We start from the raw sequence: 25078 nt of genomic DNA, 5'->3' as shown, positions 1-25078 counted from the left end.
ATGTGTGCCAGCAGGGCTGTGTTCACCTGGGAAGAGGGTAATGTGTGACAACAGGGCTGTGTTCACCTGGGAAGAGGGTAATGTGTGCCAACAGAGCTGTGTTCACCTGAGAAGAGGGTAATGTGTGCCAACAGGGCTGTGTTCATCTGAGAAGAGGGTAATGTGTGCCAACAGGGCTGTGTTCACCTGAGAAGAGGGTAATGTGTGCCAACAGGGCTATGTTCACCTGAGAAGAGGGGAATGTGTGCCAGTAGGGCTGTGTTCACCTGCAAAGAGAGTAATGTGTGCCAGCAGGGCTGTGTTCACCTGGGAAGAGGGTAATGTGTGCCAACAGGGCTGTGTTCACCTGAGAAGAGGGTAATGTGTGCCAACAGGGCTGTGTTCACCTGAGAAGAGGGTAATGTGTGCCAGTAGGGCTGTGTTCACCTGCAAAGAGAGTAATGTGTGCCAGCAGGGCTGTGTTCACCTGGGAAGAGGGTAATGTGTGTCAACAGGGCTGTGTTCACCTGGGAAGAGGGTAATATTTGCTAACAGGGCTGTGTTCACCTGAGAAGAGGGTAATGTGTGCCAGAAGGGCTGTGTTCACCTGGGAAGAGGGTAATGTGTGCCAACAGGGCTGTGTTCACCTGAGAAGAGGGCAATGTGTGCCAACAGGGCTGTGTTCACCTGAGAAGTGGGCAATGTGTGTCAGCAGGGCTGTGTTCACCTGAGAAGAGGGCAATGTGTGCCAGCAGGGCTGTGTTCACCTGAGAAGAGGGCAATGTGTGACAACAGGGCTGTGTTCACCTGTGAAGAGGGGAATGTGTGCCAGCAGGGCTGTGTTCACCTGAGAAGAGGGTAATGTGTGCCAGCAGGGCTGTGTTCACCTGAGAAGAGGGTAATGTGTGCCAATAGGGCTGTGTTCACCTAAGAAGAGGGTAATGTGTGCCAGCAGGGCTGTATTCACCTGAGAAGAGGGTAATGTGTGCCAATAGGGCTGTGTTCACCTGAGAAGAGGGTAATGTGTGCCAGCAGGGCTGTGTTCACCTGATAAGAGGGTAATGTGTGCCAGCAGGGCTGTGTTCACCTGAGAAGAGGGCAATGTGTGCCAGCAGGGCTGTGTTCACCTGAGAAGAGGGCAATGTGTGCCAGCAGGGCTGTGTTCACCTGAGAAGAGGGCAATGTGTGACAACAGGGCTGTGTTCACCTGTGAAGAGGGTAATGTGTGCCAACAGGGCTGTGTTCACCTGAGAAGAGGGTAATGTGTGCCAACAGGGCTATGTTCACCTGAGAAGAGGGAAATGTGTGCCAGCAGGGCTGTGTTCACCTGAGAAGAGGGTAATGTGTGCCAACAGGGCTGTGTTCACCTGAGAAAAGGGCAATGTGTGCCAACAGGGCTGTGTTCACCTGGGAAGAGGGGAATGTGTTCCAACAGGGCTGTGTTCACCTGAGAAGAGGGTAATGTGTGCCAACAGGGCTGTGTTCACCTGAGAAGAGGGGAATGTGTGCCAGTAGGGCTGTGTTCACCTGCAAAGAGAGTAATGTGTGCCAGCAGGGCTGTGTTCACCTGGGAAGAGGGTAATGTGTGCCAACAGGGCTGTGTTCATCTGAGAAGAGGGTAATGTGTGCCAACAGGGCTGTGTTCACCTGAGAAGAGGGTAATGTGTGCCAACAGGGCTATGTTCACATGAGAAGAGGGGAATGTGTGCCAGTAGGGCTGTGTTCACCTGCAAAGAGAGTAATGTGTGCCAGCAGGGCTGTGTTCACCTGGGAAGAGGGTAATGTGTGTCAACAGGGCTGTGTTCACCTGGGAAGAGGGTAATATTTGCTAACAGGGCTGTGTTCACCTGAGAAGAGGGTAATGTGTGCCAGAAGGGCTGTGTTCACCTGGGAAGAGGGTAATGTGTGCCAACAGGGCTGTGGTCGCCTGAGAAGAGGGCAATGTGTGCCAACAGGGCTGTGTTCACCTGAGAAGTGGGCAATGTGTGCCAGCAGGGCTGTGTTCACCTGAGAAGAGGGCAATGTGTGCCAGCAGGGCTGTGTTCACCTGAGAAGAGGGTAATGTGTGCCAGCAGGGCTGTGTTCACCTGATAAGAGGGTAATGTGTGCCAGCAGGGCTGTGTTCACCTGGGAAGAGGGTAATGTGTGTCAACAGGGCTGTGTTCACCTGGGAAGAGGGTAATATTTGCTAACAGGGCTGTGTTCACCTGAGAAGAGGGTAATGTGTGCCAGAAGGGCTGTGTTCACCTGGGAAGAGGGTAATGTGTGCCAACAGGGCTGTGTTCACCTGAGAAGAGGGCAATGTGTGCCAACAGGGCTGTGTTCACCTGAGAAGTGGGCAATGTGTGCCAGCAGGGCTGTGTTCACCTGAGAAGAGGGCAATGTGTGCCAGCAGGGCTGTGTTCACCTGAGAAGAGGGCAATGTGTGACAACAGGGCTGTGTTCACCTGTGAAGAGGGGAATGTGTGCCAGCAGGGCTGTGTTCACCTGAGAAGAGGGTAATGTGTGCCAACAGGGCTGTGTTCACCTGAGAAGAGGGTAATGTGTGCTAATAGGGCTGTGTTCACCTGAGAAGAGGGTAATGTGTGCCAGAAGGGCTGTGTTCACCTGGGAAGAGGGTAATGTGTGCCAACAGGGCTGTGTTCACCTGAGAAGAGGGCAATGTGTGCCAACAGGGCTGTGTTCACCTGAGAAGTGGGCAATGTGTGCCAGCAGGGCTGTGTTCACCTGAGAAGAGGGCAATGTGTGCCAGCAGGGCTGTGTTCACCTGAGAAGAGGGCAATGTGTGACAACAGGGCTGTGTTCACCTGTGAAGAGGGGAATGTGTGCCAGCAGGGCTGTGTTCACCTGAGAAGAGGGTAATGTGTGCCAATAGGGCTGTGTTCACCTGAGAAGAGGGTAATGTGTGCCAGCAGGGCTGTGTTCACCTGATAAGAGGGTAATGTGTGCCAGCAGGGCTGTGTTCACCTGGGAAGAGGGTAATGTGTGTCAACAGGGCTGTGTTCACCTGGGAAGAGGGTAATATATGCTAACAGGGCTGTGTTCACCTGAGAAGAGGGTAATGTGTGCCAGAAGGGCTGTGTTCACCTGGGAAGAGGGTAATGTGTGCCAACAGGGCTGTGTTCACCTGAGAAGAGGGCAATGTGTGCCAACAGGGCTGTGTTCACCTGAGAAGTGGGCAATGTGTGCCAGCAGGGCTGTGTTCACCTGAGAAGAGGGCAATGTGTGCCAGCAGGGCTGTGTTCACCTGAGAAGAGGGCAATGTGTGACAACAGGGCTGTGTTCACCTGTGAAGAGGGGAATGTGTGCCAGCAGGGCTGTGTTCACCTGAGAAGAGGGTAATGTGTGCCAATAGGGCTGTGTTCACCTGAGAAGAGGGTAATGTATGCCAGCAGGGCTGTGTTCACCTGATAAGAGGGTAATGTGTGCCAGCAGGGCTGTGTTCACCTGAGAAGAGGGCAATGTGTGCCAACAGGGCTGTGTTCACCTGAGAAGAGGGTAATGTGTGCCAGCAGGGCTAAAGAAGGATGTGAGATTGTAGGGGGGGAAGACGACTCCTGGAAAGGGAGGATGGGGGATTGTAGGGGGAAGATGACTCCTGAAAGGGAGGATGATGGATTGTAGGGGGACAGACGACTCCAAGGAAGGAGTATTGGGGGGGCAGATGACTCCAGGGAGGGAGGACGGGAGATTGTAGGGGGGCAGACGACTCTAGGGAGGGAGGACGGGGGATTGTAGGGGGGCAGATGACTCCAGGGAGGGATGATGGGGGATTGTAGGGGGGCAGACGACTCCAGGGAGGGAGGTCGAGGGATTGTAGAGGGGGCAGACGACTCCTGTGAGGGAGGACGGTGGGTTGTAGAGGGGGAAGATGACTCCTGGGAGGGAGGATGGGGTATTGTAGAGGGGGCAAACTACTCCTGGGAGGGAGGACAGGGGATTGTAGGGGGGCAGACGACTCCTGAGAGGAAGGACGAGGGATTGTAGGGGGGAAGATGACTCCAGGGAGGGAGGATGGGGATTGTAGAGAGGGAGATGACTCCTGGGATGGAGGACTGAGGAATTGTAGGGGGGCAGTGTAACGCTCCTGCGTTTTATGTATGATGTGGATTTTCAGCTGCAGAAATATTCCACTTCAGTAGTCATGTAGAGAAACGCTGAGACACCAATCCCAACTCTCAATGACTCATCATGTGTGGATGATCTCAATTCAGCAAGTAAATACACACACTCAATAAGATGTTTCCTAGAGTGACTTATGTATATAGTAACACAGTGATGATATGCTGAAGAGACAGGTTGGGTAGAGATGGTAGATGATAGACACTTGAAAGGAAATGTTCTTGAAAGTAAGATAGTAGCAGATGGGATGCAGATAGGTTTAGCAATCATGTATGGTAGCAGATGACAGAGTAGCAGGTGGACATACAAGAGAGATCAACCCAGTGCAAGAACAGGTGGTAGTAGGCTCAAGAGCTAGCAATCTTAGATAATGCAGATGTAGTAATAGTCCTTAGTATGCAGAGCTAGATAGTGTAAGCTTTAGTATGAAAGTTATAGAGGTTTCCCCTGTGGGGTACTTATCACTAATAGCAATGTAGCAGAGGAGAGGTTTGGCAAGAGCGGATGATCCGGTAGCGGGATACAGGGATCAGCGCAGCGTGGTTCCGACAGCGAGGTATGCTTGCAAGCATGAGAGCTTCAAGACAGGTTAGCATCAAGGCACAAAGCAGTTTGAACGAACACATGTGAGTGAGAGCCGGCGATCTAAATAGCCATCCAGTCCGGCGCTCAGTGACGACAGCATCAGTCTTAAAGGTGTATGCGCACCTTACCAAAAGAGAATAGTGGGGCGCATACACTTATGAAAGAGTAATTAGGGTACCCAAAGGTACCAGAACATTACAGTACCCCCCCCTTAAGGCCGGCTCCTGAAGGCCTCTGGAGCTGGTTTGTCTGGGTACTTCGCATGAAAATTGCGGATTAATCTAGAGGCATGTATGTCAGAGGTGTTTAGCCAGGTGTCGTCTTGGGGCCCATAGTTCTTCCATCGAACCAAGTACTGAAGTCTTCCTCTGTGGATACGAGAATCCAGAATCTCTTTTATCTCATATTCTTCTCCACCTTCAACTTGTACAGGAGGAGGAGGTGGGATAGTAGGCCTTATTCCTTGGTTAGGAACATGGGGCTTCAGTAGCGACACATGGAAAATGGGATGTATTTTGAGGTCTATTGGCAATGTAAGCTGTACTGCAGCTTTTCCAATAAGTTTCTTGATTGGGAAAGGTCCCAAGAACAGAGGTCCAGGCTTTTTGCTAGGGATTTTCAGTCTTAAATTTTTTGTTGAGAGCCAAACGAGGTCCCCGATAGCGTACTGAGGAGAAGGTCTTCTGCGAAAATCATAGTACTTCTTTTGTTGACTGTGAGCGTGTGCAATGGTAGTATTAAGCAAACCCAGAGAGTCCTTTATTTGGGTAAGATAGTCTGAAGCTACTGGGTTATTTGAAGGAAGGATGCGTGGTGGAAGAATAGAGGGATGAAACCCATAGTTCAAGTAGAACGGACTCTGCTTGGTCGTACTGTGGGTTGCGTTGTTGTAGGCAAATTCTGCCAGAGGGAGAAGATCCACCCAATCATCCTGTTGGTAAGAAGTGTAACAACGTAAATATTGCTCGATGCATTGGTTGACTCTTTCAGTCTGTCCGTTGGTCTGCGGATGGTAAGGAGAAGTGAGCTTCCACTCGATCCGTAGTATGTGACATAGTTCTTGCCAGAACTTGGAAATAAATTGTGATCCACGGTCAGACAGAAGAGTTTTTGGGATACCATGTAATCTAAAGACATGTTTCATCAGGAGTTCTGCCGTTTGTTTGGACGAAGGTAGTCTGCGTATAAGAATGAAATGTGCCATTTTTGTCAGATGGTCCACTGACACTAAGATGGTATTAAATCCTTTGGAAGGAGGCAATTCCACTATAAAGTCCAAGGACACAACTTCCCATGGAGTTTGGGGTATTGGTAGACTGCATAGTAGACCGGATGGTCTCGTAGTGTCAATTTTGGACCTGGCACAGACATTGCATGAAGAGACGAATTTTTGTATAGATGTTTTCATGTCAGGCCACCAGAATTGCCTGGTAATCAGATTAAGAGTCTTTGTCATACCCATATGTCCTGCCATAGGCACATCATGCGATAATTCCAAGATCTTGGTGCGTAGGGTAGGTGGTATGTAAAGTTTGTCGTTGTAGTAGAGGAAGCCTTCTGCATCAGTATTTAGTTGTGGTAGGGGTGAATCCAAACTTATACCATGCAAAACCTCTTCCTTCAAGGAACGGACAACTCCAATAATGCGTTTGTGAGGTATTATAGGAACGGAAGGGATTTCGAAGTAGTTTTCTTCAGTTAGTCGTGATAGTGCATCCGCCTTTTTGTTCTTATCTGCAGGTGTGTAGGTCACTAGGAAGTTAAACCTTAGAAAGAATAGTGACCATCGTAACCTGTCGGTGCGAGAGAGTTTTGTTAGTCTGAAGATATTGGAGATTTTTATGGTCCGTGTATATAAGTATTGGTAATTGGGTGCCTTCGAGTAGATGTCGCCAATTCTCCAGAGCCAATTTTATAGCAAGCAGTTCCTTTTCACCCACGGGGTAATTTATCTCTGGACTGCTTAGGGATTTAGAAAAAAAGGCGACTGGATGAAGTGGTGAAGTGTGAGTTGGTCGTTGGGAGAGTATTGCTCCTACTGCCATGTTTGACGCATCTACTTGCAGAATGTATTGGAGGGATGGGTCTGGATGGCGTAGTATGGGAGCAGAAGTAAACCTTGTCTTTAACAGGTGAAAAGCTTTATTTGCTTCATCTGACCATTTGAATGTTTTTTTAATGCTAGTGAGCTGTGTGAGGGGTCTCACAATGGCAGAGAAGTTTCTAATGAACTTCCTGTAGAAATTCGAAAATCCAAGGAATCGCTGTAGCGCCTTGCGTGTGGTTGGTGTAGGCCAATCCTGAATGCAGGATATCTTACTCATGTCCATCTCGATTCCTGTTTTGGATATGATGTAGCCTAGAAACAGTACCTCTTCTTTATGAAACAAGCATTTTTTCAGTTTCACATAAAGGTTGTGTGCAAGCAATCTCGATAATACTAATCTTACATGTCTTATGTGTTCAGACAGGGATCGTGAATATATAAGTATATCGTCCAGATATACCACAACACAGACATCTAGTAAGTCTCTGAAAATATCGTTTATAAATCGTTGAAAAACTGCAGGGGCGTTGCATAGCCCGAATAGCATTACAAGATATTCGAACAATCCGTATCTGGTTCTGAATGCAGTCTTCCACTCGTGTCCATCACGGATTCGAATGAGATTGTATGCTCCTTTCAGGTCCAATTTTGAAAAATAGGTAGCTCCACGCACCTGCTCAATGAGCTCAGGGATAAGCGGTAGAGGATAGCGATCTTTTATTGTAATAGCATTCAATTGCCTATAGTCGATGATAGGCCTGAGACTTGAGTCTTTATTGTGGACAAAAAAGAGTCCTGCTGCTGTGGAAGAAGTGGAAGGTCTAATAAAACCTTTTTCAAAATTCTCATCCAAATCGTCTTTGAGATGGGAAAGTTCATCCTGTGAAAGAGGATAAACATGACCGAACGGCAATTTGCTATTTGGGAGTAGATCAATGCTACAATCATAGTCTCAATGGGGAGGTAGTGCTTGAGCATTTTTCTCAAGAAAAACCTCAGAGAGATCCTGATAACATAGTGGTGCAATCTCATCTGTCACCACAGACAGGATCTTCCCGAAAGACGGGAGGTTACACGTACCCTCGCAATAGCAAGAGAGGAAGGTCAGGGTCCGTTTCTTCCAATCTATGGTTGGTTGATGTGTGTGCAACCAGGGAAGTCCCAAAACAATGGGAAAGTGGGGTGAAGGTATTAGATCGAAGGTAGTGGTCTCCATATGAGACCCGTTAGTAGTGACTAGGAGTGCCTGTGTCTGATCAGTGATCGGACCAGAGGATAAAGGAACACCATTAATAAGACTCACTGAGACAGGTTTAAGTTTAGAAATAATAGGAACTTTATTTAAAGCAGCAAAACGTATGTCAATATAATTTCCACAAGATCCTGTGTCAATCATGGCCTTAGTAGTAATCCTGTTCTGGTCCCACTGTAATGTTAAGCAAACAGAAAGGTAAGGGTTAGTGATTGAAGTTGTCAATCCCCCTAGGAGGACATGTGAACACTCACCCTTCTTTTTGTAGACTAGGGGACAGACGTTTATCTTGTGATCCGGGGATGCACAGTACAAGCAGAGATTACCAGATCGTCTTCTGGCTCTTTCCATAGTTGATAGAGGTGGGCGTATGGTTCCTACCTCCATAGGAACGGGGTCAACGGCCGAAATCCGAGAAGAACTGGATAATGGCATTCCCATTTTCTCAGCCTTTCTTTCTCGTAGTCTTCTATCTATGGTGATACTGAGTTGTATCAATGCATCCAGGGTTTTTGGCAGATCCGCTCGGGCGAGCTCGTCTTTAACGGCCTCTGATAGGCCAAGCCTAAATTGGGATTTCAGAGATGCATCATTCCATTCTGAATCAAGGGTCCATCTCTTGAATTCTGCGACAAAGTCTTCTACAGGTCTCCCACCTTGTTTCAAGGATCTTAATTGAAGATCGGCAGTACTCTGCCTATTGGGATCATCATATAGGCTAGTGAGTTCTGCTAGGAACAAGGCATAGGAGTTGAGAAGCTGGTCGCTTTTCTCAAAAAGAGAGTCTGCCCAGGCCCAAGGATCGCCTGTTAGGTAAGAAATAATAGTACAAACCTTAATGTGATCAGTAAGGTAGGTACGGGGTTTAGCAAGAAAAGTAACTCACATGCGGTTTTAAATTCGCGAAATTTTTTGCGATCGCCTGTAAATACCAAAGGAGGATTTATTTTGGGTTCAGGGGACTGAGCAGTGGTAAGTTGTGTCAGTCTAATTACCTGCTGCGACAGAGCCTGATTGTCTTCTTTTAATTCAGCAAGTGCGTGTATTAACGCAGGTAATTGCTGTTTTAATTGTGTCATCTGAGTGGTTATTTCTGCTGAATCCATTTGTGGTTCGTTCAATCTGTAACGCTCCTGCGTTTTATGTATGATGTGGATTTTCAGCTGCAGAAATATTCCACTTCAGTAGTCATGTAGAGAAACGCTGAGACACCAATCCCAACTCTCAATGACTCATCAGGTGTGGATGATCTCAATTCAGCAAGTAAATACACACACTCAATAAGATGTTTCCTAAAGTGACTTATGTATATAGTAACACAGTGATGATAGGCTGAAGAGACAGGTTGGGTAGAGATGGTAGATGACAGACACTTGAAAGGAAATGTTCTTGAAAGTAAGATAGTAGCAGATGGGATGCAGATAGGTTTAGCAGTCACGTATGGTAGCAGATGACAGAGTAGCAGGTGGACATACAAGAGAGATCAACCCAGTGCAAGAACAGGTGGTAGTAGGCTCAAGAGCTAGCAATCTTAGATAATGCAGATGTAGTAATAGTCCTTAGTATGCAGTGCTAGATAGTGTAAGCTTTAGTATGAAAGTTATAGAGGTTTCCCCTGTGGGTTACTTATCACTAATAGCAATGTAGCAGAGGAGAGGAGAGGCAAGAGCGGATGATCCGGTAGCGGTATACAGGGATCAGCGCAGCGTGGTTCCGACAGCGAGGTATGCTTGCAAGCATGAGAGCTTCAAGACAGGTTAGCATCAAGGCACAAAGCAGTTTGAACGAACACATGTGAGTGAGAGCCGGCGATCTAAATAGCCATCCAGTCCGGCGCTCAGTGATGACAGCATCAGTCTTAAAGGTGTATGCGCACCTTACCAAAAGAGAATGGTGGGGCGCATACACTTATGAAAGAGTAATTAGGGTACCCAAAGGTACCAGAACATTACAGGCAGATGACTCCAGGGAGGGAAGACGGGAGATTGTAGGGGGGGCAGATGACTCCAGGGAGAGAGAACAGGGGTTTGTAGGGGAGAAGAGGACTCCTGGGAGGGAGGATGGGGGGGTTGTAGAGGGGAAGATGAATTCTCGGAGGAAGGACAGGGGGTTTGTAGGGGGGGATGAATCCTGGGAAGGATGACGGGGGATTGTAGGGGGGGGAGACAAATTCTAGGAAGGAGGATGGGGGATTGTAGGGGGGGGGAGACTCCTGGGAGGGAGAATGAGAGATTATAGGGGGGAAGACCACTCCTGGGAGGGAGGATGGAGGATTGTAGGGGAGAAGACGACTCCTGTGAGGGAGGACAGGAGATTGTAGGGAGGAAGACGACTCCTGGGAAGGATGATGGGGGATTGTAGGGGGGTAGACGACTCCTGGGAGGGAGGATGGGGGATTCTAGGGTGGCAGACGACTCCTGAGAGGGAGGACTGGGGATTGTAGAGGGGAAGACGACTCTTGGGAGGGAGGACGGGGGATTGTAGAGGGGAAGACGACTCCTGGGAGGGAGGACAGCGGATTGTAGGGGGGAAGATGACTCCTGGGAAGGAGGACAGGGGATTGTGGGAGGAAGATGACCCCCGGGCGGGAGGACAGGTGGTTATAGGGGGGGAAGACGGCTCCTGGGAGGGAGGATGGGGGATTGTAGGGAGGGAAGACGACTCCTGGGTGGGAGGACAGAGGATTGTAGGGGGGGAAAGATGGCTCCTAGGTGGGAGGACAGGGGATTGTAGGGGGGGAAAGATGGCTCCTAGGAGGGAGGACAGGGGATTGTAGGGGGGGGAAAGATGGCTCCTAGGAGGGAGGACAGGGGATTGTGGGGGAAAGACGACCCCCGGGAGGACAGGGTGTTATAGGGGGGGAAGATGACTCCTGGGAAGGAGGACAGGGGATTGTAGGGGGGGAAGATGACTCCTGGGAGGGAGGACAGGGGATTGTAGAGGGGAAGATGGCTCCTGGGAAGGAGGATTGGGGATTGTAGAGGGGTTGACGACTCCTGGGAGGGAGGACAGAGGTTTGTAGGGGGGGAAGACAAATCCTGGGAAGGAGGACAGGGGGGATTGTAGGGTGGAAGAACACTCCTGGGTGGGAGGACACGGGATTGTAGGGTGGAAGACAACTCCTAGGCGGGAGGACAGGGGATTGTAGGGTGGAAGAACACTCCTGGGTGGGAGGACACGGGATTGTAGGGTGAAAGACAACTCCTAGGCAGGAGGACAGGGGATTGTAGGGGGGCAGATGACTCCTGGGAGGAAGATTGGGGGATTGTAGGGGGGAAGACAAATCCTGGGAGGGAGTACGGCAATCTTTGATGGTAAGGGGGGGGGGAGATGTGAAGATCTGCTCAGCAATCATGAAGACGTCTGTCCGCTTCCACCTCCTCCCTCACCAGTCACAGCCCCGTCCCGCTTTTCATTCATCTCATCTGGTGCCATCGGAGGGATTTACATCATAATGAAAGTTCATCCTGTCTGCAGATTGATGAATTCTGTGTGTGATTCCTCTATTGGCACAGAACAGCCTTTCATACTGACATGAAACATTTATTTTTCAGTTTGGGGTGGAGATCAGACAGGTGATCTGATCTCTCCATCTCCACCCATCTGCTCTCTCTCTATTTCACAGGTTAGGGAATGCAGCAAAAAGACTGAGACTCTTTGGGGGTTCTGGAAGGGTCATTCTGCTGCTGAGATCCAACGATATACAACAAAGTAGGGGGTGAATGATGAGCCTGACAGGGTATTGTGGGAAATGCATATAATGACAGATTTCAGGTATGTATACTAGCTGGGTTCTATAATAGATTTTTATTTTTACTGAAATGTGTTTAATAAACAAATACAGTGCATCCGGAAAGTATTTACAGCGCTTCACCTTTCCACATTTTGTTATGTTACAGCCATATTCCAAAATTCATTATTTTCCTCAAAATTCTACAAACAATTCCCTATAATGACAATGTGAGAGAAGTTTGTTTGAAATCTTTGCAAATTTACAAAACAAAAAAAAAAAAAAATCCCATGTACATAAGTATTCACACCCTTTGCTCAATACTTTGGTGAAGCTCCTCTGGCACCAATTCCAGCCTCCAGTATTTCTGAGTATGATGCTACAAGCTTGGCACTCCTATTTTTGGGCAGTTTTTCTCATTATTCTTTGCAGGACCTCTCAAGCTCCATCAGGTTGGATGGGGGAGGGTCGGTGCACAGCCATTTTCAGATCTCTCCAGAGATGTCCAATCGGGTTCAAGTCTGGGCTCTGGCTGGGCCACTCAAGGACATTCACAGAGTTGTCCCGTAGCCACTCCTTTGTTATCTTGGCTGTGTGCTTAGGGTCGTTGTCCTATTGGAAGATGAACCTTCGCCCCAGTCTGAGGTCCAGAGCGCTCTGGAGCAGGTTCTGATCAAGGATGTCTCTGTACATTGCTGCATTCATCTTTCCCTCCATCCTGACTAGTCTCCCAGTTCCTGCCACTGAAAAACATCCCCACAACATGATGCTGCCACCACCATGCTTCACTGTAGGGATGGTATTGGCCAGGTGATGAGCGGTGCCTGGTTTCCGCCAGACATGACGCTTCCCTTTCAGGCCAAAGAGTTCAATCTTTGTTCCATCAGAGCAGAGAATTTTATTTCTCATGGTCTGAGAGTCCTTCAGGTGCCTTTTGGCAAACTCCAGGCGGGCTGTCATGTGCCTTTTACTGGGGAGTGGCTTCCGTCTGGCCACACCCATACAGGCCTGATTGGTGGAGTTCTGCAGAGATGGTTGTTCTTCTGGAAGGTTCTCCTCTCTCCACAGAGAAACGCTGGAGCTCTGTGAGAGTGACCATCGGGTTCTTGGTCATCTCCCTGACTAAGGTCCTTCTCCTCTGATCGCTCAGTTTGGCCGGCCGGCCGCTCTAGGAAGAGTCCTGGTGGTTCCAAACTTCTTCCATTTATGGATAATGGAGGCCACTGTGCTCATTGGCACCTTCAGATCTGTGCCTCCATACAATCCTGTCTCCGAGGTCTACAGACTATTCCATGGCTTGGTTTGTGCTCTGACATGCTCCGTTAAGCTGGATACACACTATCCAACTTTTGTGGTTAGATTTCCTTCAGATTTACCTTTTCTATGTAGTGCAAGGGCCTGCCAGATTGCATACAAATTGAAAGTGTTTAGGTTTGACCTCATATTATATGGTTTTGGTAAGTCTAAAGGAAAAAGTCTTCAGAAAATCTTATAGTGTGTATGGCCCATTAGCTGTGGGACCTTCTATATACAGGTTTGTGCCTTTCCAAATCATGTCCAATCAACTGAATTTACCACAGGTGGACTCCAATCTAGTTGTAGAAACATCTCTAGGATGATCAGTGGAAACAAGATGCACCTGAGCTCAATTTTGAGTGTTACGGCAAAGGGTGTGAATACTTATGTACATGGGATTTCTTCCTTTTTATATTTTTAAAATTTGCAAAGATTTCAAACAAACTTCTTTCAAGTTGTCATTATGGGGGAGGGTTTGTAGAATTTTGAGGAAAAAAATAGATGCATTCCATTTTGGAATAAGGCTGTAACATAACAAAATGCAGAAAAAGTGAAGCGATGTGAATACATTCCAGATGCAACTCTTTTTTTTTTTAATTTTACATATTAAGTGATTACAAAACATGAATTATTTTGACCTGTCACATATGAAGCGAGGTGCCAGGGTCGGTAGACAGTACGTAGAGCGAGACAATGCATGGATTACATTGTGGGTCTGAGCTGGGATTGCCCAGTGAACAGCAGTGAAAAAATCATCCGCCTTCAGGAATAAATCTCTGAATGAATTCAGTGTTGCATTATAACAATAATTGGTACGCTGACAGTCTTGGCAGAAACATGTTATCTAATCTGTGAGCTGCTCCGAGTCCGAGCGCTCTTATAATTGGAACATCCGCGTATTTTCTGGCCAGACTCAGTAACAGCGGGGAACGAAAACCCCCGCACTCTGTGACATCAGAAATGGCTTGTTTTGGCATTTTGTTGCACTCTTCACTGATCCCAGTGTTCCAGAAACTCTCTCGTATTTATTCCTCATGTATCTGTATAATCCGGACGAAGACACGCTGACGTTCCGTAGACTGCGGCTTTAATTGAAATTTATTTTGTCTGAGGTGGTGACAGCCTTTGGCAACGGCTCAGCTGGATCCGGGGCCAAGAACCGCAATCACAGCTCCGCCCTCCGCGCTCTTGTGGCTGACACCACTTGACTTTCACACGGAGGAGCCTCTAGAAAGCTCTTTGCTGATCCTGAATGGAAGCCAATCACTGGCTAATTCAGAGCAGATTACTGAAGAGGGCTCTTCGCAACACCAATTTACTACAATCAAGGTGACAATCTGCGCCCTCAGGACGCGTCATAGAGCGAGAACAGAGTAGAGGCAGGGCTTTTTTTCAGCGGGAACGCGGGGGAATGCAGTTCCGGCACCTCCAATGGGTGCCGGAGGGTCTACTGATGCTGGCTGCTGGGAGATCTATTGTTGCTGGAGGGGATCTAGTTTTGCATGGCAATCTATTGTTGCTGGTGGAGGATCTTTTGATACTGAGGGTTAATTGTTGCTAGAAGGGATCTACTGTTTAGGGAGGGGTCCACTGTTGCTGGCTGCTAGAGAGTCAATTAAAGTTGACCGCTGGGAGATCTTTTTCTGCTGCTGGGGGTCTATTGCTGCTGGGGGGGGTCTATTGCTGCTGGCTGTGGGGGATCTATTTTATTGCTTTTCTTGCTATTATAACCTAATCCTATACATTCCAATACAAAATTATACTTGGCTCTATGTTCTCTAAAAGGGGCTGTACTGGAAGCTGGGTAGGGGGTGGAACCAAGGGTCAGTGCTCGGAGGTTGGAAGGGGTGGAACCAAGGGTCAGTGCTCGGAGGTTGGAAGGGGTGGAACCAAGGGTCAGTGCTCGGAGGTTGGAAGGGGTGGAACCAAGGGTCAGTGCTCGGAGGTGGGAAGGGGTGGAACCAAGGGTCAGTGCTCGGAGGTTGGAAGGGGTGGAACCAAGGGTCAGTGCTTGGAGGTTGGAAGGGGTGGAACCAAGGGTTAGTGCTTGGAGGTGAGTAGGGGGCGGAGACTCAAAGTAACTTAGAAGGGGGAGTTCCTGAACCTATTCTCTGAGAAAAAAAGCCCTGGGTAGAGGTCATGGTGAGCTGTCACCTGACGATTCTGGCCAAAATACTGGAGACAAAAGAGTTCAGTCACATCCATTTCCACCAATTTGACCAGCATCGTGAATGGTGGAACCAAGCTTGACTTTTGCAGGAAGAGATTTTCATATACATTCAGCTGCATTATACACTATTTGGTCAGAAGTCTGTAAACCCCCTTCCCAATGATGCAGTACAGGTGTCTCCAGTGTAGGGTACTGTTAATTCTACATCATACAAAGACACTGTAGACAATTGTGCTCTTCCAACCTTGTGGTAACAGTTTGGTGAAGACCCTTTTCTGTTCCAGAATGACTGTGCCCCCACTGTGTACAAAGCCAGCTCCATAAAGATATGGTTTGACCAGTTTGGTGTGGGGAACCTTGGGGGACTAAACAGAGTCCTGGCCACAACCCTGTTGAACACCTTTGGGGATGAATTGGAACACCAATTGCAAGCCAGGTCTTCTGTGTACAAAGCCAGCTTCATAAAGACATGGTTTGACCAGTTTGGTGTGGGAACCTTGAGAGCCTACACAGAGCCCGGACCTCAACCCTACTGAACACCTTTGGGGATGAATTGGAACACTAATTGCAAGCCAGGTCTTCTGTTTACAAAGCTAGTTCCATAAAGACTTGGTTTGACCAGTTTGGTGTGGAGGAAGTGGAGTGTCCTGCACAGAGCCCTGACCTCAACCCTACTCAACACCACTGGGATAAATTGGAACACCAATTGAAAGCCAGGTCTTCTGTGTACAAGGCCAGTTTCCTAAATACATGGTTGAACCAGTTTGGTGTGGGGAACTTTGAGGGCCTACACAGAACCCTGACCTCAACCCTACTGAGCACCTTTGGGGTGAATTAAAATGCTAATTGCAAGCCAGGTCTTCGGTGTACAAAGCCATCTCCATAAAGACATGGTTTGACCAGTTTGGTGTGGGGAACCTTGGGGGCCTACACAGAGTCCTGGCCTCAACCCTGTTGAACACCTTTGGGGTGAATTGGAACACCAATTGCAAGCCAGGTCTTCTGTGTACAAAGCTAGTTCCATAAAGACTTGGTTTGACCAGTTTGGTGTGGAGGAAGTGGAGTGTCCTACACAGAGCCCTGACCTCAACCCTACTCAACACCGTTGGGATAAATTGGAACACCAATTGCAAGCCAGGTCTTCTGTATACAAAGCCATAAAGACATGGTTGAACCAATTTGGTATGGGGAACTTTGAGAGCCTACACAAAACCCTGTCCTTAACCCTACTGAGCACCTTTGGGGTGAATTAAAATGCTAATTGCAAGCTAGGTCTTCAGTGTACAAAGCCATCTCCATAAAGACATGGTTTGAGTAGTATGGTGTGGGGAACCTTCAGGGCCTACACAGAGCCTTGACCTCAACTCTACTGAAAACTTTTAGGGATAAGTTGGAACACTTGCAAGCCAGGTCCTCTGTGCACATAACCTGTAACATAAAGACATGGTTTGACCAATTTGGTGTGCAGGAACTCGAGTATCCTGTACAAAGCCCTGACTTCAACCCTACTGAGCACCTTTGGGATGAATTGGAATGATTGTGAGCCAGGCTTTTTTTTTGTTGGTGCCCAACGTGGGGCCTGATGTGTGAGCCAGGTCTTCCCATCCAATATTAGAAACCCAACCTCACAAATGGGCACAAATTCCCACAGACACCCTCCAAAATCTTGTGTGGAAAGTCTTCTCAGAAGAGTGGAAATTGTTAAAGCCAGAAGGGGGCAACTCCATATTAATAGCCATGGGGAGAGGGGCAACTCCATGTAAAGACCACTGGGGGAGGCAAATCCATATTACTAGATATAAAGGGGATGACGAATCCATATTAATGGCCATGGGGAGGAGTTGTGTCCAATAAGCCTGTATAACTGTGATGGCCAGGGGTACACAAACTTTTGACCATATTGTGTATCTTTACATCTATGTAGCAGTATTTCCAGGCATTGGGCCTGATGTGGGTCTGCCATTGTTACCAGTAACACTTCCAACACATATAAGTTGTAAACCCAAGTGTGAGAACTGAGACAATGACCATTCCGGCATCTTTGATTTGTTTTGTTTATTTTGTAATGGGGATGGGAGAAGGAATGAGTTGGATACTCCTCTGGCTCCACTAGGTTTAACTGGGACACTGTACAGAAAAATGCCTTTTAGCGCTGTCTTGATGCCAGCTGAATGCCGACCAATGCTTCCTGGCGCTTAAAGATACTAATCTGCTGAAAAGAACTTCGACTTTAACAGTCTTGTTAACTCAAAAGATCCAGGACTGTAGTACATTTGACTCCTGACACTCTGTTTAGCTCTGAAGTCCAGTGAAAAACTCCCTCCAGCCCTTCACTGACTGAGGTAGCTCCTTATAACTGCTTGTGCTGCTGCAACTCTCAACACTGTACACTTTATCTCTTCAGGGCCCAACTGCTGGCGCCCCCTTTACACTTCAGGGTCCTCTGACTAGGTACCCCCTCTAACACTTCAGGGTCCTCTGACTAGGCACCCCCTTTACAGCTAGCTAGCGCTTGGATCCCTTGGACCTTCACCGGAGTGGTCCCCTCACAGCTAGGCAGACCCTAGGGGCAGTTCACAGTACTCATGACCTTGGAAGGCTTTCCTGGAACGGATCCCTTCTGCAACTCAACTCAGCTTTCTCTCTGCATCCTCAGGCAAGCCGCCCGAGACACCTGATTCTTCTGACAGGAGGAGAGACAGCCGTACTCTCCCTCCTGGGACTCTACTTCCCAACAAAGACGCTGCGTCATGCGTGCCCCTCAAACTTATACCCACTCCCAGAATCTTCTGCGGCAGAATCTGCCTTCTGGGGTAGATACAAGCCTGAATAGGCTACTGATTGGGTTTCCTCCACTGCCCAACGAGAATCCTCTCATAGAGCCAGTGGGGAAACTCCCCTCTCAGCAACCACACCTGGGAGACATGACAGTGTAGTGTATTAACACAGACAGGCTGTTCAGGTTGCTTCTTTATTCACTGCACATCAGCATGCAACTAACCTCAGCCACACCCAGCTCCCAGACATATACATAATTGTAACATTTTGCAGACAGCAACTTAACCCGTTGCTTACCATACTACATTCCCTCCTCTCTTTGAATAAAACATAACATGCACAACGTATTAATAAGATTAACAAAATGCATGGATGAACAACTAAAAATTTAAACTATAAACTCCTGACTATACACATAGTCCTTAAGGTAGGCCGGTGGATTTGTTGCTCGTTTTTCTCTTGGCCATTCCGATGTGGATGGTTGTGGATTGAAGTCTGGATCACTGGCAGTATCATCACTACTCTTTGCCTGTTCGCCATCTTCCGATACTTGACCTTCTGACTCAATAAATTTCTTCACAAATGAGGAATTACGCACTTTTGTGTGACCATTTAAATCCTCTAAAACCACTTGAGTACCTCTTTTCTCCTTTACAACATAAGGCTCAGGTTCAAAGGACGGAGCCAGTTTGTTAAACCGATCACTTTGAAGCAACACCTTATCACCCTGTTGAAGGCCACTAGGTTGACAATGGCGGCGGTGGTTTGCATACTGTTCAGCCCGGATCTTCCTTTCCTCATCAATATGCCGAAAAGGTTTCTGACTTGTAGGAGGACCCCCAATGTCTGGCAATTTTGTCCTGAATTTGCGACCACAAAGAAGTTCCGCAGGACTAACGCCAGTGACAGTATGCGGAGTTGTGCGATAAGCCAAAAGAAAACGCCACAGTTCCTTTTTCCAGTCTCTTCTCTCTAAATGAGCAATCCGCAAAGCTTTCAGCAAGGTTTGATTCTGGCGTTCCACTTCCCCGTTAGCCTGTGGCCAGTATGGAGTTGTACGATGATGTTCAATAGCATTTGATTTCAGATAATCCTGAAATTCCTGAGAAGTAAATTGGGCACCATTATCACTCACAATCCGTTTAGGCAACCCATGAGATGCAAAAATGCTCTCCAACCCCTCAATTACAGTTGATGATGTAGCTTTAGTGAGAACTACCACCTCTTGCCACCTTGAATAATAGTCCACAACAACTAAAAGATGGTTTCCAGATGGAATGTCGCACAGATCAATGGCTAAATCTTCCCATGGTCCCTCAGGTAGAACAGTGTGAGTTACTGGTTCTGGTTTAGGTTTGCTGCCCACCAACTGACATGCTCGACATGAAGAAACCAAACGTTCCACATCCTTGTCAATTCCTGGCCACCAGACTTTCTCACGTAATCTTTGTTTGGTGCGTACAATGCCTTGATGGCCCTCATGGGCTAAATGTAATGTACGTTTCCGTAAGTCTTTAGGCATCACAATACGATTGCCACGTAGAACTAGTTGTCCTGCAATACTCAACTCTTGTTTGATTCTGTGATAGCTTGGGTCACAATCCACCCAAACCCCTTGTCTTACACATTTTCTCAACCGAGCAATTTCCGGATCCACAGATGACAATTCTTCAACCTCCCGTGGTGTCAATGCCTGAGGCATGGCGTTAGTAGCCACAAAACGAATGTACTCTTCTGCCAGGTTATGAACAGGTGCAGAAGACTGAGGCAATCTGGAAAGTGCATCTGCGGCATTAGTCGGTCCAGGTCTGTACCGCACTGTAAAGCGATATGGTAACAATCTGAGAACCCATCTCTCAATTCTGGCGGATGGTTTTGAGCGTGGCGAATATATCACTTCCAGAGGCTTGTGGTCTGTGATGATTTCAAAATCAAGGCCGTAGAGATAGGTGTGAAACCTTACACATCCCCAAACAACAGCCAAAGCTTCTTTCTCGGTCTGAGAATAACGTCTCTCTACATCAGTGAGGGATCTGCTTGCATACTGAATAGGCCTGTAATCGCCTGTGCATTGTCTCTGAACCAAGATGGCGCCTAACCCCACAGGGCTAGCATCGACAATAACTTGGGTGCGTGCAGTAGGATTGAAATAAGCCAAAGTTGTGGCGCAAGTCAGCCGTCTCTTAAGTTCATCAAATGCACCTTGTTCCAAAAAGCCCCACTTCCAAGGGACTGCTTTGCGAGTCAACACTCTCAAGGGTTCACTGACAGTCGCCATATCTGGAATAAACTTGGCACAGTAATTCACTAGCCCAAAAAAACTGCGTACTTCTGCAGGGTTTTCAGGATTTCTGGCATCAGACACAGCTTTAATTTTACAGTCCTCCGGACCAATGCCCCTGTCAGATAGCACATGGCCCATAAAAGTCATTTTATTCATTTGAAATGTGCATTTCTTCTCATTTAATGTTAACCCTTTCTCCTTCAAGCGATTTAGCACTGCACGGAGACGTTCATCGTGCTCCTGTGTGTTTGTTCCCCACACAATTATATCATCAGAAATGTTATGCGTGCCTTCACAACCATGTAGCACTTGCTGAATCACATGTTGATAGGCCTCCGGTGCGGACGATACGCCAAACATCAACCTCTTGTATCTAAAAAGACCTTTATGGCTTGCAAATGTAGTGATGACTCTAGATCAGTGGTTCTTAACCTGGGTTCGATCGAACCCCAGGGGTTCGGTGGGTCAGTCTCGAGGGTTCGGCACACCCTCCGCTAGTACCACTTCGCTGTCAGGGACTATTTCTCCAGTTTCGGGCATGTCCTTCCGCGCCGTCATCATGGAAATACATAACATCCAGTGGCGTAGCGTGGGGGATGCAGGGGGGGCCGGCCGCACCATGTGGGGGGTGCATCCGCTCCGCAGTGTCATGTCACTCACTCTGTCATGTTAGGCTGGCCGCCGCCGCCCACTGAGTCTGCTCGCACTCTCAGCTCTCTCTGTCCCTGGCTCACTCTCACTGCTGGCTGTGCGGCTCGGCTCCTGGTCGAATCCGATCCAACCGGAGCCGGCATCGCCCACTGTGGAGTGGTGGGGGGGGGGGGGGGAATGACAGGCCAGGCGTGCGGCGCGGAGAGGGACTGTCTGGGGGAGGGACTAACCCGTGCAGCAGCCACCCAGCGCAGCGTGGGAGAGAACCACTAGGCCAGGCAGCCGCAGCAGCAGAAGAAGCCGGCAGGTGAGAGGCCAGAGAGCCAGTGGTGACAGTGGTGCTGCAGCCTGCAGAAGGAAAACCTAGCCCGTGATCGGGAGTCGGGACACAGGTGAAAAAAAAGGTAGGACTGGAGTAGTACTGGCTGTACTAGTCTAGTGACTGACTGTCTGAGAACACTGAGAAGACTATGTAAAGGGGATCTATTTTATGGGGAACCTGGCCTGTTGTAAGGGGGAAATCTAAATATGATTATTTCAAATTCAAAACATAGGTATATATTATTTTAGGTATATATTTATACATAGGTGCACAAAATGAACAAAACCATTAAAACATGATTTTCACACAAAACAAAAACATAATAATGAATATTTACTGCAAATTAATGTGACTTCTGCTGTTGTCTTTCAGAGACCAGTTCAGAAATGCGCGGCTTTATCTTGGCAAGTGCCACTCTCATGTCATTGTCATGTCTCATGTCATCTCACCCTGGCCTGCTGTAAGGGGGGATCTATATGGGGGACATGATGTTATGTTTTTGTTTTTGTGTGAAAATCATGTTTTAATAGTTTTGTTCATTTTGTGCACCTATGTATAAATATATACCTAAAATAATATATACCTATGTTTTGAATTTGAAAAAATCATATTTTATTTTTCTAATTAAGAAGGGTTCGGTGAATGCGCATATGAAACTGGTGGGGTTCAGTACCTCCAACAAGGTTAAGAACCACTGCTCTAGATGCTGGGGTCAATTCAATCTGATGATAACCCCATTTCAAATCCAGTTTACTGAAGACACTTGCCCCATTCATTGCATGTAGAACATCTTCAATAGTGGGAATTGGATGTCTCTCTCTCTGCACAGCTTGGTTAGCACATCTCATGTCCACACAAATCCGAATATCTGTGCCCTTTGGTACAACAACTAACGGCGATACCCACGGAGTGGGCCCTTCCACAGGTTCAATAATGTCAAGGTCTAGCAGCTCTGCCAGTTTGTGCTCAACAGGTGATCTCAGGCTATAAGGAAGTCTGCGTACTGGCTGTGCAATAGGCTTTACATGTGGATCAATGTGAAGCTCCAACTGAAAATCCTTTAATTTTCCAAACCCAGAGAAGCAATCTTTAAATTCCTCTTTCAATGCAGAAATAGCAGGAGACAGCATATTCACTCTTGCGCTGCCTACATCACGGCCAATCTGTAACACCCCTAGTGCCATTGCGGTTTGACGACCAAGCAGAGGCGACCCTGTGCCATCTACAACATAGAATTCGGTCTGCAATGGAGGACCAGTCTCATGTGTTTGAACAGAGGTATAAAATTTGCCTTTAAGTTGCAGTGGTGTACTGGAGCCATAAGTATAAATCTGTTTAGTGGTGTTACACAATTTAAGGTGATTTTCTCTGCCATTAAGACTGTGCCAAGAAGCCAAGTCCATAACATTGCATGTAGCTCCAGAGTCAATCAACACTGACACATCTGTATTTCCAATCTTAATGGTTAATGTCCCGGCTTGCAGAGAACACAGGGAGAATATAAATTCACAGTCAGGAGCACTCTCTTTATCCTCAGCTATAACATTTACTTGTGCAGATGGTCCTTTGGTTTTGTTATCTCTGGTTGTACTTCTACACACAGCTGCAAAATGACCTGTCTTTCCACAAGCATAGCACATTTTATTCTGTACCACAGTGCAGTCCTGACTTGTGTGTCCCGCCCTGCCACATTTATTGCAGGTGATATGTAAAGTCCTCTTTGGAAAACTCTCTTTCCTACTCCAGATATTCCTATTATTATAGGTAGGTTTGGAGACTGTATTGACAGATGCAGTGTTCTTGGTTTCAATATGCAGAGCCTGGAGCTCAGACAGTTCAATGGCTCTTGCAATCTCCTGCAGACTAGTAAGTGTGAGACTAGGTTCTCTCAATAATCTCCTCCTGAGGTGCACAGATGTGCATTTCTCTATGACCTGATCTCTGATTATCTCCTCAGTTACAGTCCCAAAATCACAAGACTTTGCCAGATATTTCAGCCTAGTCACATAACTGTCTGTGGTTTCTCCCAGTTCTTGCACAGCCTGTCTAAACTTATATCTTTCATAGGGAATATTTTTCTTTGGCTCAAAGTACTCACTCAGTCTATTCACTGCTGTCTCATAGTCTGAATCTTCCCCTGTTGCTCCCAGGGTTTCAAAAATGTCCTGAACTTGAGGTCCAGCTAGATGCAGCAGCATGGCTCTCTTCTGAGCAGGTGCAGTCACTCCTGTGGCTATAACATAGAGCTGAAATCCCTTCTTCCACTTGTCCCAGCGCTGTGAGAGACTAGTGTGGTCTCCAGACACATCAAACGGTCCGATAGCCGGTAAATCCAGAAAGCTAGCCATCCTCGTCGCCAAAATGTAGTGTATTAACACAGACAGGCTGTTCAGGTTGCTTCTTTATTCACTGCACATCAGCATGCAACTAACCTCAGCCACACCCAGCTCCCAGACATATACATAATTGTAACATTTTGCAGACAGCAACTTAACCCGTTGCTTACCATACTACAGACAGCCCAGCTGAAATCATGGCCCTGCTGTTAAGCAGCCAAGGCCCACTACACTTTTACCTAGCACCTACCTTGTAGGGTGCTACATCTACTTATTATATATGATATGTAGTTGATTGGAAGGTCACCTTTTCTTATGTATAAACTGTAGCCTGAATGGCCAGGGTAAGCTGGGATTAGGGATGGGCAGGAGGGGCAGCCACCTTGAGTGCAGAAGTAGGGGGAAGTCCCCCTTCACTGCATACATGCTCCAGATCAGTGGCTGTCAAACAGCAGGCTGTGGCTTCATATATGCTCTGACAGCCAGGGCTGTCTTTCCGAATGGGCACGCTGGGCAGTTGCCGGGGGGCCCCACTTGCCCTGGAGCCCCACGCAGGGTGGCAATTTACCTCGATCTGCCCCCCCCAATTCAATTTAGCGGGTGGCCTAGCCCCCCCCCCCCAGACCAGTTTGTGCCTCCGCCAGGCATCTTAGTCTGAGCTACACTGGTTGCTAGGATGGCCAGCTGACTGGCGTCAAGCAACCAGGGACGTACCGAGGAGAGGACCCAGCATGCAGAGCGGAGGAGGATCTTCCTCATCCTCCTCCGCACCTTTTCCAGAATGGCTCCACCCACCTCCTCCCTTCATGTGCTCTGTGCTGCCGCCACGGAAGGTAATCTGGCTGACTGCTGCTTGGTTATTTTTTTTCTCTCTCTCTCCCTCTCTCTTACAGAAGTCTTTTGCTGCAAAAGTAGCAAAAATAGTACAGAATCTTATACTGGTAGCTGGTATAGGGATCGGTAGGGTCTTTAACTTGTAATCATAGAAGACAAGCAGTAATGTTGTATCATCTGCTCTTCATACTGACACAGGACGTCTGTCTGTCTGCCTATAGGAGACTCATTGCTCTGCTAAGTTATCATATTAGTGACAAGTATGCTCATTGGTGTAATTAGCTAAATGTTATGATTTCCTGTTAAATGACTAATATCAGGGATAATGTGATTATAGGGACAGTATAGCCTTCAACATCAGTTTCCTATGGCTGCAGGACTACAAGTGCCAGCATGTTCTCACGAGTCACTGGTGGCTTGTTTTTTCTGGATATCAATGTGCCACATCTAAATTATCAACTATTCCCTCTCTCTCTCGGGTGATTGTGTAAGCAGGGCCCCAGTGCACTACATTGCCCGGGGGCCTTTAAGCAGTGGTGGGATTCAGCCGGTTCGCACCGGTTCCATAGAACCGGTGGCTAACTTTCTGCAAGTTCGCAGAACCGGCTGAATCCCTCTGCGCGTCTGAGGACGTGCAGGACAATTGAATGTCCCGCGCTCGGGCAGACGTGGCGGCCGGGGGGCGGAGCAGT

At 47.8% G+C, this 25078-nt stretch overlaps 1 protein-coding gene across 2 annotated transcripts in view; it reads left to right on the top strand.

Annotated features, from left to right (window-relative positions):
* CACNG5 (calcium voltage-gated channel auxiliary subunit gamma 5) overlaps window positions 1–25078 on the top strand; it is a 137211-nt gene that overhangs the window by 21867 nt on the left and 90266 nt on the right. Inside the window, exon 1 of one of the 2 annotated variants that reach the window (XM_082272116.1) lies at window positions 11423–11560. The exons of the other annotated variant lie outside the window; for it this stretch is intronic. The gene's annotated coding sequence lies outside the window, so the exon portion shown is untranslated. Of the gene's footprint in view, window positions 1–11422; window positions 11561–25078 lie in introns of those variants that run through there. 2 annotated transcript variants of the gene reach the window in all.

This window comes from Pelophylax lessonae (genome assembly GCF_965119305.1).
Source record: "Pelophylax lessonae genome assembly, chromosome: 11".
NCBI classification, from domain to species: Eukaryota; Metazoa; Chordata; class Amphibia; order Anura; family Ranidae; genus Pelophylax; species Pelophylax lessonae.
The sequence above is the reverse complement of the archived record's forward strand: the minus strand, read 5'-3'. Positions and strand labels throughout refer to the sequence as shown.